Here is a 16,418-nt window from a genome sequence, read left to right as displayed (position 1 = left end):
GGTGAAACCCCGTCTCTACTGAAAATACAAAAAATTAGCCAGGTGGGGTGGCGGGCACCGGTAGTCCCAGCTACTCGGGAGGCTGAGGCAGGAGAATGGCGTGAACCCAGGAGGCGGAGCTTGCAATGAGCCAAGATCGTGCCACTGGACTCCAGCCTGGGCAACAGAGCGAGACTCTGTCTCAAAAATAAATAAATAAATAAAAATAGATAAATAAATAAAAAAATAAAGTTTATCTTCGGATGTTCCTGTATGGATGCCCATATACTAAATACACTAAGAAACTCAGAACTACTTTCTACAGATCTTCTCTATTTTCTCAGCTTTGTGCATGTAAGCCTGACTATATACAGCTGCCCACCTTGAAAATCCTTGCCCAATATTTATAAATGTTTCAGAATTTGCAGAGACTAAAATGAGACGTATACTATGTCTCATTTTTACATGAGCCTGGTATGTTGAAAGAATTCAATAAATGTTAACTGCTGAGAAAGTTGTTTATAATTATTAACAGGTCTAGAGTAAAAGTTATTGGGTTGATCTTGAGAAATCTTGTACAGGAGAATATATACTTTTTATCATTTTATGTGTGGGTGTTTTTGGCACCTGTTTTCCTGCTACTTTTTTTTTTTTTCCTATTGCTTACTTATTTAGTTAGTAGATGGGTGAAGAACAGGGGACATAGTTCCACAGAGAAGCATAAATTTTCCAGAGTTTGTTTTCCTGAAATATATAGGCCTCCACGACAATGCTAGTTAGTATTCCACCCTTGCAAAACTCATTGCTATAGTGATCCACTATTAATGAGAAAAGTGTCTAGGTCAGATTAAGCAGGCTTAGGATAAATTAGATGTTGTTTCATGTGGTTTAAAGAAAAAGGACAAACTCATTGCCAACTAACGAGAGACTTAGAGTTCAGGAATTAGATTTACATAATTTTATGTTTTAGGTTGTCTTTAATTGAAATTCCATTTATTTTAACAATTCATGGGGTAGGAGGTTAGTATTTAGCACAAAATGAGAGTCAAAATATCCAGCAGTAAGGAATGAGTAAATAATTTATGATACATACATTTGATGGGATATTATGTAGCCATTAAAATCAGTATTAAATGAATATTTACTAAACGTAAAATGCTCATAATGAAATAAAAAGTAAAGGAAGTAGGATAAATATTGTATAATAACTTGTATATCAATTTAGGAAAATAACAGGTACATGCAAAGAAAAACGAAAAACCAAAGCAAAATAGTAGACAATACTTGATTGTGGTATTACTGGAATTTTTAGTGGGTTCTTTGTTCTCATTTGCATTTCCAAAATTCTCTACTGTATATCTATTATATCTAATGCATTTATGTCTACTAATATTATATATAAATCTAATATATGTATTATGTATGAGATATATACATCTATTATCATGGGGTTACTTAAAAAAATAGATAGCTATCATTCACATACTACTACTCATACTGCTCCTACTATTACCACTTATAAAGAATTATTACTCCTAGTACTTTGCACATATTAACACACTCAACTCAACAACCTGATAGAGGCAGTCTTCCATGGGCCCCCTGCACTCTTACTCATCTTGCTGAGTATGCCACGAGTACAAAGCTTTGAGCACTCTTTACCCAGGACACTTTTCAGGCTTATATTTGCAGTGATAACTTTATGAGATGAGCTGATGTCTCCCTCTGGGACAAAGAGTAGGCTTGCTTACAGGCTCCTATAAGCAACAATTTCCCCTGGCCCAGTATTCCTCTGCTGTAACACAACACGCTGGATGCTGGCATCCATCTAAGCAGACCTGTGGTACTACTGGGATTCAGGGAACTGACTCGGCCAAGCTGATACTCTGGCTACTGTTTTTGATATGAGTAATAGTTTGTCTCTGATCCTGGAGTCATATGTCTTTCATCAGTATTAGTGAAACTGTGGCAAGTTAATTTGTTAGTTTTCAAGTGGGGTAAAACTTAAGACCCTCGCAGTTTTTGACAAAATTCCCTTCCACATTCTATGGATAAGGAAAGAGAGACACAGAGATATTAAGTAACTTGCTTGAAGTTATATAGCTAGTGAGTGGTGGAGTCTGTTGTGAATCTGGCAGGCAGGCTCTGGTGTCCAGGCTCTTATTACTCTAAGTACCTTAAGTAGTTCTCCCATTTGTAGCCACTAAAACTAGGTACCTTGTGAGGTCAAAGGACTACCAGCTGCATCATGTGGTCAACAGTTCTGCAAAATAGGGCTGAGGGCTTCTAGGAGTTGCCATATGATGATGCTTCTGCCATCTGCAAACGCATGAGTGTGGCAAATTGTCACTGTGAGAGCCTGGGAAAACAAGTCCCTCTATTCCTACAAGATGAACTAAATGTAAAAAAAAAAAAAAAAAAAGGTGGGGGGAGTGAAAAAAAGCAGAACTGTTCTCTTATCATTAGGCTTTGCATCATGCTATTGCATGCCTGCTATTTTGTAGTATCTCCATTTCCTCCTTAAAGAAAAAGAACACATTGTGTTTGGAAATCCTGACTTGTCCAAGTTGTGTTGGGATGGCAATTATCTTGGCTATAGAGGTGGGGCTCCTTATCACTTCAAAGCAGTCACCAGGTTCAGTCTTTAGAACTTGACTCTAAATGAATCTGTAGTTGGGTTTGGATTCAGGACTGCTCTAACATACAACTCCTGAGGGTGCCATCCACATGCACACAGCATCAGTGCTGCCTCCTAGAGTTGTATGATGTGCTATTTAGACCTTAGGTACAGTTCACAGAGAGTGACATCACTGACAATGGGCTTAAAGCAGTGCAGGTGATATCTAATTTAGTTGATGTTATCTTGAGTTTGAAATAAATGGATTTTGTTGGAAAGCACTTTTGAGTGAGGTTTTCTGTAGATTTCTTTCTCCCTGCCCCGAATTTTCAGAAAAAAATCTGAGATAACACAAGCTATCTGTATCAAACTATTACAGGTTTATCCTGATTCAGCAGGTCTGGAGAGGGGACTGAATGCCACATTATTAACAAACCCATTGCCACACTTCCATGGAACCTATACTGAATAACAAGATTAGCATTTCACATACGTCTCTGATGATAAGAGTCACCTCAGCCTCAAATGTTTAAAAATACTCTCAGCTCTCATCCCCTAAAGCTCCTAATCATGTGGGCTGGGGATGGCCTGAGCTTTTTAAAGCAAGTAACCAGGTGACTCTTTTCATCAGGAAATTTTGGATATGCTATTATAGACCTGTGGTTACCAAATCTAGCTCTGATTTACTATTGGTAGTAGGACTTTAACATTAAACAAAACCCACAAAGAGATGCTTATAACTAGGGCTGAAACTCATATGACTGGGGCTTAAGAAACTGTTAGTTTCATGGAGGCAGGGAAAAAAGTTGTTTTGTTCATTGAGATATCCGGGGGACTTAGTGCATTGTCTGACAAAGTGAGTACTCATACCATATTTTCCAGTTTCCTTTCTCTAGGATCCCCACAATCCAGCCCTGTATTAGTCAGAACTCGTGTGATTTGACTAATGACCAAAACTCCTCTTATGCCAGCTTAAGCCAAACCAGGGAATTTTTTTTTTTTTTTGGAGGGGGAGGGTGGTTAACAAAACAGAACAGTATAGGGTTGATCTGATTCTAGGCATAGTTGGATTCAGATGTTCAAACAATATTAATCAGTATTGTTTCCTTCTTTTCTTCCTCCTTGCCTCCCCTACCTTTCCCATTTCTTCTTCTTTTCCCTCTCCCTTTCTCTTGATCTCTTTCTTCATCTCGCTTTGCTTGCTTTCCCTCTCTCTGTTTCATTTTTCTTTTCTTCTCTTCTCTTTTCTTTTCTCTTTCTTTCTCCTTTTTCTTTCTTTCTCTCTCTTTTTCTTTCTTTCCTTTTTTTCTTTCTTTCCTTTTCTTTTTCTTTTAATTTCTTCCCTTTTATCTATTTTTTTCTTCTTTTTCACTTTTGATTTCCTCTGTATTTTCAGTAGGCTTTCTCTACACAGGAAAAAATGTCCAGGGGCATCTCCAGGTCTACATGGTACTTGAATCTTAAATCTCAATGGAAGAGAGAGTCTCTTTTCTGACAGTGCCAACAAAATTCTGGAGCAGAACCTACATGACCTCTTCCTATGCGTGTACATATTTGTAGAAGGAAGTGCTTTAGTTAAGCCTGGGATTAATTCTATCCAAATCATATGGATTGAGGAAGATTAAATGGAAAGGGAGGGGGACAAATCATTCAACGCTGGGGAGGTGGTATTGTGCAGACAAACGTATGTCCAACATAGGCTCAAATCTGCATTTCCAGCCTCATTGTTTGGCCTATTACTAGATGAAGTGATAACCTGCCCTGAGAGAGTTGCTGATCTGTGACTATTTTACATCTTCCCAACTCTACTCCTTCCCAAGGTATTCTTTTGGTTTAGAACTTGTCCCTCCACCCCTGCCAATTTTTTGTAGTCATTCATATTATTGTTTTGTTCAAATGATCTTTCTCTCTGAAGATCTCTTTTTAATAGATTGTGGCAAAAAGCCCGCATAACATAAAATTTGCCATCTTAAGCATTTTGAAGTGTATAGTTCTGTAGTGTTAAGTATATCCATATTACTGGCAACCAATCTCCAAAAGATTTTTATCTTTCAAAATGGAAACTCATTAAACAGATCTCCAATTACCCCTCCCAACATTACCTGCCAATCATCATTCTACTTTCTATTTTCATGAATTTAACTACTCTAGATATAAGTGGAATCACACAGGATTTGTGGTTTTGTGATGGTTTATTTCACTTAGCATGTTTTCAAGGTTCATCCATGTTGTAGCAAGTGGCAGAATGTCCTTCCTTTGTACAGCACAATAATATTCCATTGTGTGTGTTTGTTCATCCATTCAGCTGTTGATGGATGCTTGGGTTGTTTCCATCTCTTAGCTAGTTGAATAGTTTTGCTATGAAATAGGTGTTCATGAATCCTTTAATTCCTCCTTCTTCTTCTGTCTCCTCCAAGGAATTAACTTCTCTTGCTCTTATAAGAATGCTGGCTCTTCTCATGCCACCATCTCACTCCACCCATGCCACTCCGTACTCCATGGCATGCTTTTAAGGTGAGGCATGTATGGGATATGAGCACCATTTGTTTTACAACTGACATATGCATTCACATTTGTTCTATGGATGGCCAACTAGTTGTAAGATGCTAGAAAAGAATACTACCAAAACTACATAAAAGCTGGTCTCCATTTTTTTTTTCTAGCTCATTGTTATACACTAATTTTCTTTAGAAAAAAAGAAATGAGCAATGGAAAATTATGAAGTGAGTAGTTAAACCAGATGATCTAAGGAAGACAAATGTTTAGGACCATCTGTCACAATTACTTCTCCATGTTGCATTTAAAGCAGAACATCTGATGTGTGAAATTGTGTGTGTGTGTGTGTGTGTGTAAAATTCTTAAAAAATTTTTTTCACATTAATTGCCATAACTAAATTTCTGAAGGAAAAAAATTGTGATTTATTTATAACATTTATAGCTAACAAAGTGATTTCTAGAAGTATATTGCCAGAGAATTACAAACTCCATGCTGAAAAAGGCATAACCAACTGCTTGGGAATGAATGGTTTTGCATAGTCTTACTCCAAATGGGTCTACTTGAAAGTTTTGGCAGCCATCTGAAACTGCAAATGGGGTAAATTCTTAAAATGTAGTTGTCTTTCCTGTTTTCAGATGCTGATTTCAGTTTTGACATTGCTCCATGATTAAGTTTTAGAAAAAAGGAGAGAAGCCAAAATAATACTACTTCAATTAGAGATTAGATATTTTTGGTTTATAAAATATCTACAAAGCAAGCATGCAACCTTCTGTTATAAGCATGTTAAGTATTTTTATTTTGTAACAGGATGATTTGATTAAAAGGGAAAGGGGTAGTGGTATGTAGAAAACTAATCCCGCATCTGCTTTAATAGTTCAGGACTAAATCATGCAACATAAAATACAAGCCTTAGATAATCTAAAAGACATTCAACATTGTAGAATGTCTTCTGTATACTGCTATTTCACCTTTCCAACCAGGTTACTACTTTTTAGCCATAGATAATTTTCATTTGATCTTACTCTCAAAACCTATAAGGAGAATTTGTGTGTTTCTTATGAAAATCAGATTTTGTATAAAAGTAGATTAGTCCTACAAAGTATGAACTATTTTCTCTAAGTTAAAATATCTGATAAATCTGGTCTAATGTAAAGTCCCTTAGTCTGAATATCAAAAGACAATCTCTTTTCTTCTAAAACCTTCGTACACCATGTGATATTTAGAATTAAGAAGCAAGTTTATGGCAAATTTCCATATCTCTTGGATAAATGAAGAATTCAACTGTGGCAAATTGAGGACAATATTTGTTTCAGTTACATATTTTCCTGTTTCAACATGGAAGTATAAGTTTATATCAAAACCGAAATTAAAATTCATGTAGCCTGTGTCATCATCCTGGGACACAGAACAAGGCTTCAGATGTGCCCTCATCAGAAAGGGGTGTCTCTCTATGGAGCATGCATCTAACATCTGCCAGAGAAAAAGAATGCTTATGGACAATCATTCTTGACATAAGGATTAAAATAGCTCGCCTTGAGGGTAAGCTCCATGAGAACAGGGGCTTTTATAACTTGTCTGGTGCTTTATCCCAAGAAACTAGAACAGTATCTGTTCACAAAGTATCTGAACACAAAGAAATATTGAATAAATGAATAAATTCAGATACCATATATTGCTCCTTGCATAGATCTCACTCTCCGGAGAACCATGACCCAGTCCTCTTGGTTTTAGTTCCTAAGTGACTCCCAAATCTATCCACAGCTCTGCATATTCACCACTACCAGTTGCAATAGCCTCTGTACTTGGTCTCCTTGCCTCCACTCTAGTCCTCTCTATGGTAGGCAGACCTCAAAGATGCCTATGTCCTAATCTCCAGAACCTGTGAATATATTAGATTATATGGCAAAGGGTAATTAAAATTGCAGATGGAATTAAGGTTGCTAATCAAGTGACCTTGAGATAGGGGAGATTATTCTGGATTATCTCGGTGGGCCTACTGTAATTTCAAGTGTCAGATGTAAAAGAGGGAAGTAGAAGAGTTAGTGTTAGAGTGATATGATACAAGAAAGACCTGATTGGCCATTGTTGGCTTTGAAGACAGAAGGGGGCGATGAGCCAAGGAATGTGGGTAGCCTCTGGAAGCTGGAAAAGATGAGAAAATAAATTATATCCTAGAGCCTCCGGAAAGGAATGCACCCCTGTCAGCAACTTGTTTTTAGCTCAGTGAGATATGTTATAAACTTCTGAACATCAGAACTTTAAGATAATAATTTATATGATTTAAGCCACTAAGTTTGTGTTAATTTGTTACGGTAGCCATAGAACAGTAATATATCCTCCAAATGAATCTCATCAGCAATACTTTCCCATCCAGAACTTCCCAGTAAAACACTTGAATGATTTTGCTGATCCTTTTGAAGTGAAGACTATATTGCTTGATAGGATCTATCTACAAGGCTCTGCCTGGACTGACCTTCTGCAGCTCTGCAGTCACATCTTCTTCCAAGCTCACCTTCAATGCTTGTCTACACTCCAGCCACACCAGCCTTGATGATATCCTATGGTTCCTTCTAACACAGAGTCTGTTGCCCCTTTTCAATTGGCTAGCTCCTGCTCTTCTTGCAAACCTCAGGTGAAAAATGACTTTTCCAAGGAGGAATCTCCGACCTTTATAACAAACAGTTTCCGATTCAAACCTGTGATAACAATGGATAATGAGGCTCTCTTGTAAACAATTATTAAAAGTGTGATTTCACGTTTGTTTATGTGGCTCTTTGATTAAAAATCTGCAATCTTTATGTAATTGCCCAGTGGGTTCTTCTTGCTTGCTGCACAGATAAAACCAATTCACTGAGACAGTGATATTGCAGTAGAGAAAGAGTTTAATAAACACAGAGCTAGCCAAGGAGAAGGATAAGAGTTTATTACTCAAATCAGCCTCCCCTAGAAATTAGAGGCTAGGATTTTTATGGCTATAATTTGGAGGGCAAGGAACTAGGAAATGGGTGCTACTGATTGGTTGAGGATGAAATTATAGGTGTGTGGAAAACAGTCCCCATGCACTGAGTCTGCCTCTGGGTGGTGGTCACAGGATCAGTTAGTTGTCTTGAGTCATGGGTCTGGATGGAGTCAGTGGTAAGAATGCAAAAGTCTGAAAAACACCTCAAAAGACCAATTTTAGGTTGTATAACAGTGAGGTTATCTATAGGAGCATTTGGGGAAGTCACCAATCTTGTGACCTCTGGCTACATGACTCCCAAATAGCAAGGAATTGTAGAAAAGGAAGTTGGGGGACAATGGCTGGTTATTGTTTAACTATGCCTACATTTTAGCGGAATTCAGGCCTCTCTCATAATCCTAATCTCATAGCCTTTCATCAGTTAGTTTTACAAAGGAGGAAAGGAGTGGGTTAGTTTTAGGGAGGGACTATTATCATCTTGCTTCAAAGTTAAACTATAAACTAAATTCTTCCCATGGTTAGCTTGGCCTATGCTCAGGAATTAGGGAGGGGAACTTACCTGTGAGACTAGAAGCAAGATGGAGTCAGCCATGCTAGACTTCTCTCACTTTTGTGAAGGTGGTCTCATGCTTAGCATGATTCCTGGCATGCAGCAGACATTCAATAAATATTTGTTGAATAACGGAATGAATGAATGTGGCTGGATCTCCAGAAGACTGAATCCCAGAGTTGTTGTGGTTTAATCCCTTACAGAATCACCCTCAGGGAGAGAGGAATTTTAATGTTATTCTCTGATCAAAGGATATGCTAGAAATCTGTTAACTGTGTTTCCTGTGGGATTTTTGGTGAGAATTTTTCCATCATGTTACTCAGTTTTCTGTTTTGAAATAACTTTGCTTTCCCAGAGACAGTAATCTGTTTTCTTTCTTTTGTAGTGGACAATTAGGGGAGCAGCACAAATCCACAACTTTCAGGACCAAAGCACACATAACCCAGCTGCTGGAAGAATTGAGAGCTGATGACTTATAGCTAAGGCCTCCTCCCATCCATGCCTCCATTGCCCTCTCATAAAGAGCCACCTGGCTCAATGTGACTCACTGCACTACAGGAACAGCTTGTATCCGATGATGGTACAATCTGGGCAGTGGGGTGAGGGGCATAAAGATTTGTGTTATTCAAATGGGAACAACTCTGCAGAGCCATCCCTACTTTAGTGCGACCCACCAGGGAGCTTTATTTGCTGGCCTCACAGCCCAACTCCTCTCTCTACCCATCTGGTTTTCCTCACTCTCCCACAGGTGCTATTCCCCAGAGCACTCACCAGGAAACCCCATCAACACAAATCTCTGTCTGAAAGTGTCTTTCCTGGAGAACCAGATCCTAGAGAACCAGACTTATAACCTTCTCTTTCCCCAAAATGATAATTGAGTGATTATATCCTCCTTTAATTTTTCCTGGAATATAAACCCAGCTAAAGAAGCTCAGATAGTTCCCTTGATCCCCTTCATGGGCAGGAAATGGAGGGTTCATTTCACTCAGCCCAATCGCTGGCCACTCCTCATGGGAGGGAGCGTGTGGATGAGTGAGTGTGGGAACTGGAGTGAACGAACACTGAAACTGGCTGGTCACTCCTCTATGGAAGGAGCAGGCTCTGTGTGGGCCATGCCGCAGCGTCCAAGTGTTTTACAACCAATGCTCTTTCAGCTGTGCCATATGGGGATGGCCAAGTGCCAACCAGCTCAGTGGAGGATCAGGATTTCAGCCCCTGCCCTCTTGGCATCCGAGTTCTTGTCTGGTGTCCAGGAAGAATCAGGTCACATGAACTGTTTGAAAGTTGATGAATGTGGAGCACTTTATTGAGTGGTGGGTGGCTCTCGGCAGAAAGGAAGGTTGGAAAGGGAATGAGAAGGTGATCTTTCCCTGAAGCCTGGCCCCTCTCTGATGCTGCACCGTCTGAAGTTAGCCATGTCTATCCGTATTCTCTGATGCTCAATTGCTTCTCTGCTCACTGCTCAGCCACTTGTATCCTTGATGCTCAGCCACTTGAGTTGCTCTGCCTGCTGAAGTATTTTATGGACACAGGATGGGGCGGGGCAGGCCAAAAAGGCAACATTTGGGCAGAAAAACAGAGTCAGCTGTTTTCACTTAGGGCCATGGTTCCAGGCTTAAGGTCGGGGTTTAGGATCCCAGACTTTCTGTATCATTTCCCTTCTCTGAAGAGGCACATCTAACTGCCTTTAGAATATGGACGATGACCAGTCTTAGCTACTTTCTGCTGAAAGGGGGCGTTGTTTGGGGAAAACACAGCCAGATTCCTCCCGGAGGTCTACCCAAGGGTCCCCAGCAAAAGAAAGCCATTGTCTGAGGATCCAGCTGCCTGCCTGTTTGGAGTTTGATGGCCTCCAGGCAAGAGAAAGAAACAAGTTTTACAAGGTGAAGTGTGCATGGGTCAAATATGTGTATTACGCAGGGAAAGAATTGAGTGCCAAAGATTACAGAAATAAGAAGCAAAACATACTAATCATTCTGAAAACAATATTGTGCCTCGTGGTATAGAACAGAACAAAGGCAGGAACAGCAAGTGTAAGCAAGACTATAAAGAGGATATCCATGGAAGATTTATTATTAACACTAATCTTTTGAGATGTTTGGCTTGAGGTCCCTGATCTCTTCACATTGGTACTTTGGGTGCTCTTCTGGGTTGACGGAGGTAACCCCGTCAGCTTCTCAGGCCTTTACTTGGGTATAATGAATCCAAGAATCTACTTTAGTGACCTTTACTGCCATAGGAATAGAAAGTATAGTGTAAGGTCCCTCCCAGTCTACGCCAGAGAGGGAGAAAAGAAAAAAGTGTTTTTACCAGTACCAGGTCCCCTGGGTTGAACAGAGGTGGCTCTAGTTCATGGAACTGGGCCTCTGACAGTTGTTTCAATTCCTGATGGAATTGAGCCAAAGAAGTTATATGTTTAATTAAGTCAGAGTTTTCTTGGTCTAGCAAGAGATCATTGGTGAGAAACGGCTGTCCATACATCATCTCAAAGGGACCCAAACCTAGCTTCGAACGGGTGGCGAAGACAGCTTGTTGCCCATTCTGAAAGACCGGGAATTGGGGGTCCTTCAATTCCCCTCCTTCTTTCAGCAATAACCCAGGGTATGAGGGAGGGAGAAAGCAGGCATCCCCCTTTCTCTTCCGTCTTTGTATCCCCAAGTCCCAGCAACCTTGGCAGGTGCCACCTATGGGTGCCAATGTGGCTTGCACCCATGAAGCAGGGAGGGCCTGGAGAATAGGAATTATACACACTCACCTATGCTTCTACCTCTCCTACTGTTGACAACCTTCGAGTCCCTGGGCCTCATTTATGCCTTGGAGCATGACCTCTTTCTGTGAAGCGGGGGTTTAATCGGCAGGAACTAGCTCCGCCCACTTAAACTGTGCCTGTTGCCTGGCTTTGGAGCCCTCAGATCTGGTTTTCCTTTCTAGGGCCTCAATCTGAAGCTTGGAATCTAGTTTGAGACAAAAAGTTATTTCAGGGACTGCACGGGTTCATTTAGATTAAGCTCCAGATGGGTCATGCCAAATTTGCAGTTATCAGCCAGCAGGGGTCGCTCCTCTGTTGCCTCCCAATCATAAGCAGAGTACTGAGGTAGGAAGGGGATCCTCTCACTTGGAAAAGAAAAGAAAACAAACAAACAAACAAACAAAAACAGGTTAAAGTGCACAAGGGAAGGAGATCTGGGGGAAGAGCCTCTTGCTCTATGGAAATGGGTTCCTTTAATCATTGTATCCCTCGCCTGATAAGGACCCCTCAGCCATTGGAGGAAAGGCTTTGCTGGCGCCGGTGTGCTAACATCTCTGCAGTTTGTACCAAAACTCTTAACATTATTGAAGAAGAGATAGGAGCCATTTGAAGCCGTGAAAGAAGAAAAGATACAAAGATACCACAGCAAAGTCTGGGGGTCTTGGCGGATGCCTGTTAGGGTGGTAGGGGACAGAGTTCAGTCTTGGGGCCTTCCAGCAACACTGAGGAGTAGCCTCAGTCAGATTCCTTCCGTTCCCCAGTATCTTATTCTGGTCCTAGTCAACAGCTAGACTTCTGTGAAGGGAAACAGACCACAGAACCAACATTCCTTTCACCCAAAAGGGAGACATTTCCATATGAACTCACTTGTCTGACATAACCTGGATGAGCCAGCAGATGAGACGGGTTAGTTCTCTTGACCCCTTTGCCGGCAGGAACTGGAGTGGCTCATTACACTCAGCCTGTCGCTGACCACTGCTTGCAGGAGGGAGTGTGTGAGTGAGCAAGTGTAGGAACCACAGCGAGCAAACGCTGGAACTGGCTGGTCACTCCTCTCTCGAGGGAGCAGGCTCTAGGCGGGCCCTGCAGCAGCATCCAAGCGTGTTACAATCAATGCTCTTTCAGCTCCGCCATCCAGGGACAGCTAAGTGCCAACCAGCTCAGTAGAACGTCAGGGTGGCAGCCCCTGCCCTCTAGACACATGGGCTCTTGTCCAGCATCCAGAAAGAATCAGGTCACACTCACTGTTGAAAGGTGATGAATGTGAAAGACATTATTGAGCAATGGGTGGCTCTCAGTGGAAAGGGAGGCTGGGAAGGGGATGGGAAGGTAATCTTTCCGTGAAGCCTGGCCATCTCTGGCCAGGCCCCTCTCTGAAGACACACTATCTGGGGTTAGCCTTGTCTATCTGTAGTTTCCAACCCTCAGTTGCTTCTCTGCTTGCCGCCCAGCCGTTTGTACTACTCTGCCAGCTGAAGTCCTCTATGGGCACAGGATAGGGGCAGGTTAGGCCAAAAAGGCAATATTTGGGCGGAAAAATGGGATTAGCTGTTTTCACTTAGGGCTGCAGTTCCAGGCTTAAGGGTGAGGTTTGGCTGGAAGCCCAGCCCTTCTGTATCAATAGCCCCCTTTTATTTTTCCTGGAAGATAAGAAACACAGCTAAAGAAGCTCAGATGGTTCATATGATCTACTTACTCACACATGTGGCCTAGGCTATTGGCATACCTGTTTGTCCAGATGCTCTCTTTTTATTTATATTGTACCATTATTTTATTGGTATCTCAAGTCTGAGGGAGAAGGCAGGATTTCAATGAAGGCAAACAAACCAAATAAATAGGAGTATAATCTGTTCAGAACACCAGAAAAACCCACTAAGCCCCAGAGATTTGGGTTTACTTTGGGTATGTAGAAATTCCTTGCACTAAAGGAAGGTGGATGTGCCCTGATACTGGACATCCTGATTGTTCTTTTTCCAGTGGCCTGCCATTAGGGTATGGTTATGACTGCCTGAAGTAAAACTCAGAAAAAGGATGTGAGTGCACTTGTCTTTTTCTTTAAATTTACCTCTTGCCTAACAAGCAAATTGGGAGGAAAAAAAAAAAGCTAGCTATAAAATGGGAAACTCAAGAGGCAGATGGTCCATGGCTGAGTCAATCTTCCACATCTTCTCCCTCTTAGGCAGTTGCCTGTAAATAACCCTCATCGTGATTTCGATTCTGCACCAATTCAAGTCATGTATCTCGTGAGAAATGAAGCAGAATGCTGTGTTACTCTTGTAAAGCGGGTATGACTCTGTCAGTTCCTCATTTTTCAAACCCTTGTAACCAAAATTACCAGACACAGAAATAGCGTGAGGATTAGATAGAAACATTTCCTGATACTGTTCGGCTCATTTACATAAATCTCATAGGTTCACCGTTTTTAACAAGGAGAAAACAAAACTTTTGATATTGTGTTGTGGCTGGAGTAGGGGAATTATTGGGTATGCTAACATAACCAGTAGACTGCTTCTTAATCCTCTATCAAAGATATTTGTATTTTTTGATCTTGTTTTCTCATTTGAAATTTAATTTCATAAAGTAAAATCAGAAACATGAACTATCTTGATAATGGTGAGGGAAATTCTGAGATCATTCCCCCCCTTACAATGCAGGTCTTCCTTGAGAACACTAAATCCTTTGATAAGAGAACAGTTTACATAGCCTAACGCACGTCTAATCTGGTGCATTACTCGTTAACAGCAAACTATTTGCTGCCGGAAATCCTCATATGATACTCAATGTAGACCTCAGAGACCATGATAACCAGCACACTTACCTGGGTAATGTCTGAGTATCCTAGCACAGAAAAGAGTTGGAGTGATTCTATAGATTGTTTCTCCATAAAATAGAACTGATCTGATAATTTAAGTTAGCAAAGAGAGCTAAATCATAAGAAAAATTTGCTTTTTAAATCAGTTTATTCTGATAATGATCCTAAGAAATGTGGCTTCTTTTAGAAGTAAAGTATTTTAAAACAAACAAACAAACTTGGGAGATTAAGATAATTACTTAGCAAAGTTAAGACAGTGTTCTGGAATGTGGCTTGCAGAAATGAATCCTGATGTAAGAATGTCACCCCAGCCCACAGGAAGGTAACAGGAAAAAGTGGTAATAAAAGTTTTGGCCCAATTATATTTTTTAAAAGCCCTATCTCATTCTCTCAGTTTGCCTATCAAATCACTAAGTAGAGAATGGAAAACAAAAAAGAAAAGATTTTAAAAACTTAGAAGATTGTTATTAGGACATGATATCATTGCCATTATAAAAGAACTGCAGTGGGTTTGACAGTAACGTGGTCAAGCATCGCAGGTTAAGGGCACAGTCCCCTACGACTGCCCTCATCACAGACACCAGCTGAAAGTTCAGGGGACCCTAGGTCATCCTCACTTCTGACCATCTGGCTCCAAATTCAGGGGTTCTCATTACCCCTTCCAGTGTGATAATTTGCTAGAATGACTCACAGAACTTAGGAAAACATTATGCTTATGATCATAGTTCTATTATAGCAAAAGACATACCAATCAGAAGCAGCCAATAGGAAAGATGCATAGGGCAAGGTCTTAGATGGTCCTAAACACAAAGCCTCAGTTGTCCTGTACACAAGGAGTCAGCTCGTGTTACCTTCCAGCACATCAATGTGTGACAATACTTATCACCACCCAGGAAAGTTCATCCAAATTTTGGTGTCCAGAGTTTCCCCTGGGATTTCATTATACAAGCTTGATTGATTGAATCATTGGCCATATGGTTGAACTCAATCTCTAACCCTGCTCTCCTTCCCAGAGGATGGACTGGTATCACCTAGCTTAAAACCTTAACTCTCTAATCATTTAGTTGGTCTTTCTTTATGTCTGGCTTGACCATCACTGTGAATCATTGAATTAGCATAAACTATCAAAGAACCTACCAGGAGTTACCTCATTAGTATAAACTCAGGTATGGTCCCAGAGGCCCACCATGAATATCAAAGACACTCCTAACACTCTGGCAGTTTTAAGGGTTTAGAAGATAAGTTCCAGCAACCACAGAGAAAAGCCAGCTAAATTCTTCATTTGACGAAAGGAAACCAAAATATAGGAGAGTTGCCTCATAAATAAAAGAACATAGAAGTTTGACATAACACTTAAATGTTTAGAGTATTTGTGTAATTATGAATACCTAAATAATTCTGGTGCGCAAATTCTGTCTGTGCTTAATGAGCAAACTTCAAGGTGAAAGTATGGCATTCATTGCCCCAAATAGTAGCAAATTGCATTTTGAAGAGCATTTTTATTTCTGAGAGTTTCAAGTGTCCAACATCCATTTTCATTAAACAAAGAGTGGCTTGAATTACCAGGACAGCAGAAATGATGGAAGGTGTTAGATGGCTTTATGTGATACAGAATACGACAATTTTTTTGGTAAAATGTGAAAAACAGAAGGTTTTATTTTGATTCAAAATATACCTCACTGTATAAATTAATCTAATTTTTTGAAAGTAAATCAAGATTTATTTTGACTTATTTTGTGTAAATCACCATCTTGCACAAGAAATATGTTGAAAGATACTTAAAAACTAATACGTTCTAATGTATGATTAAGACAGTGATATTAATTCACTGAGTTCTATATTTAAATGTTTACAGTTAAATATTTGCATAATGTTAATTTTATATCTTTTTTCTAATAACCTACTTTACAATATATGGAATTTTAAGACCTGGCTGCCAAATAAGTGAATCACAGATATTGTTCACATGGATCTAATTATGAAATAAGTACTTCTAGCTTTATATTTTAGTTTTTTTCATTTTCTGCCTAAACATTTCCAAAACATTAGATGGTGTTAATCTTATTTCATTTTCCAAAAGGATAATCACAAAAGGTATCCCTGAATTACTTTGTAAAGTCTTAGCTCTTTGAGCCCAAACGCAAGTTTTTAAGCTTTAGTCTAAGCAGTACCTAGTCTAAAGGTAATCATTTTCTCAGGCATATTTAGATTTCAGAAAGGTACTTCCACTTGGAAAACCCCCAAAATAATTTTTC

Source organism: Macaca thibetana, chromosome 3 (assembly GCF_024542745.1).
Source record: "Macaca thibetana thibetana isolate TM-01 chromosome 3, ASM2454274v1, whole genome shotgun sequence".
NCBI classification, from domain to species: Eukaryota; Metazoa; Chordata; class Mammalia; order Primates; family Cercopithecidae; genus Macaca; species Macaca thibetana.
This window is presented reverse-complemented; position numbering follows the sequence as displayed.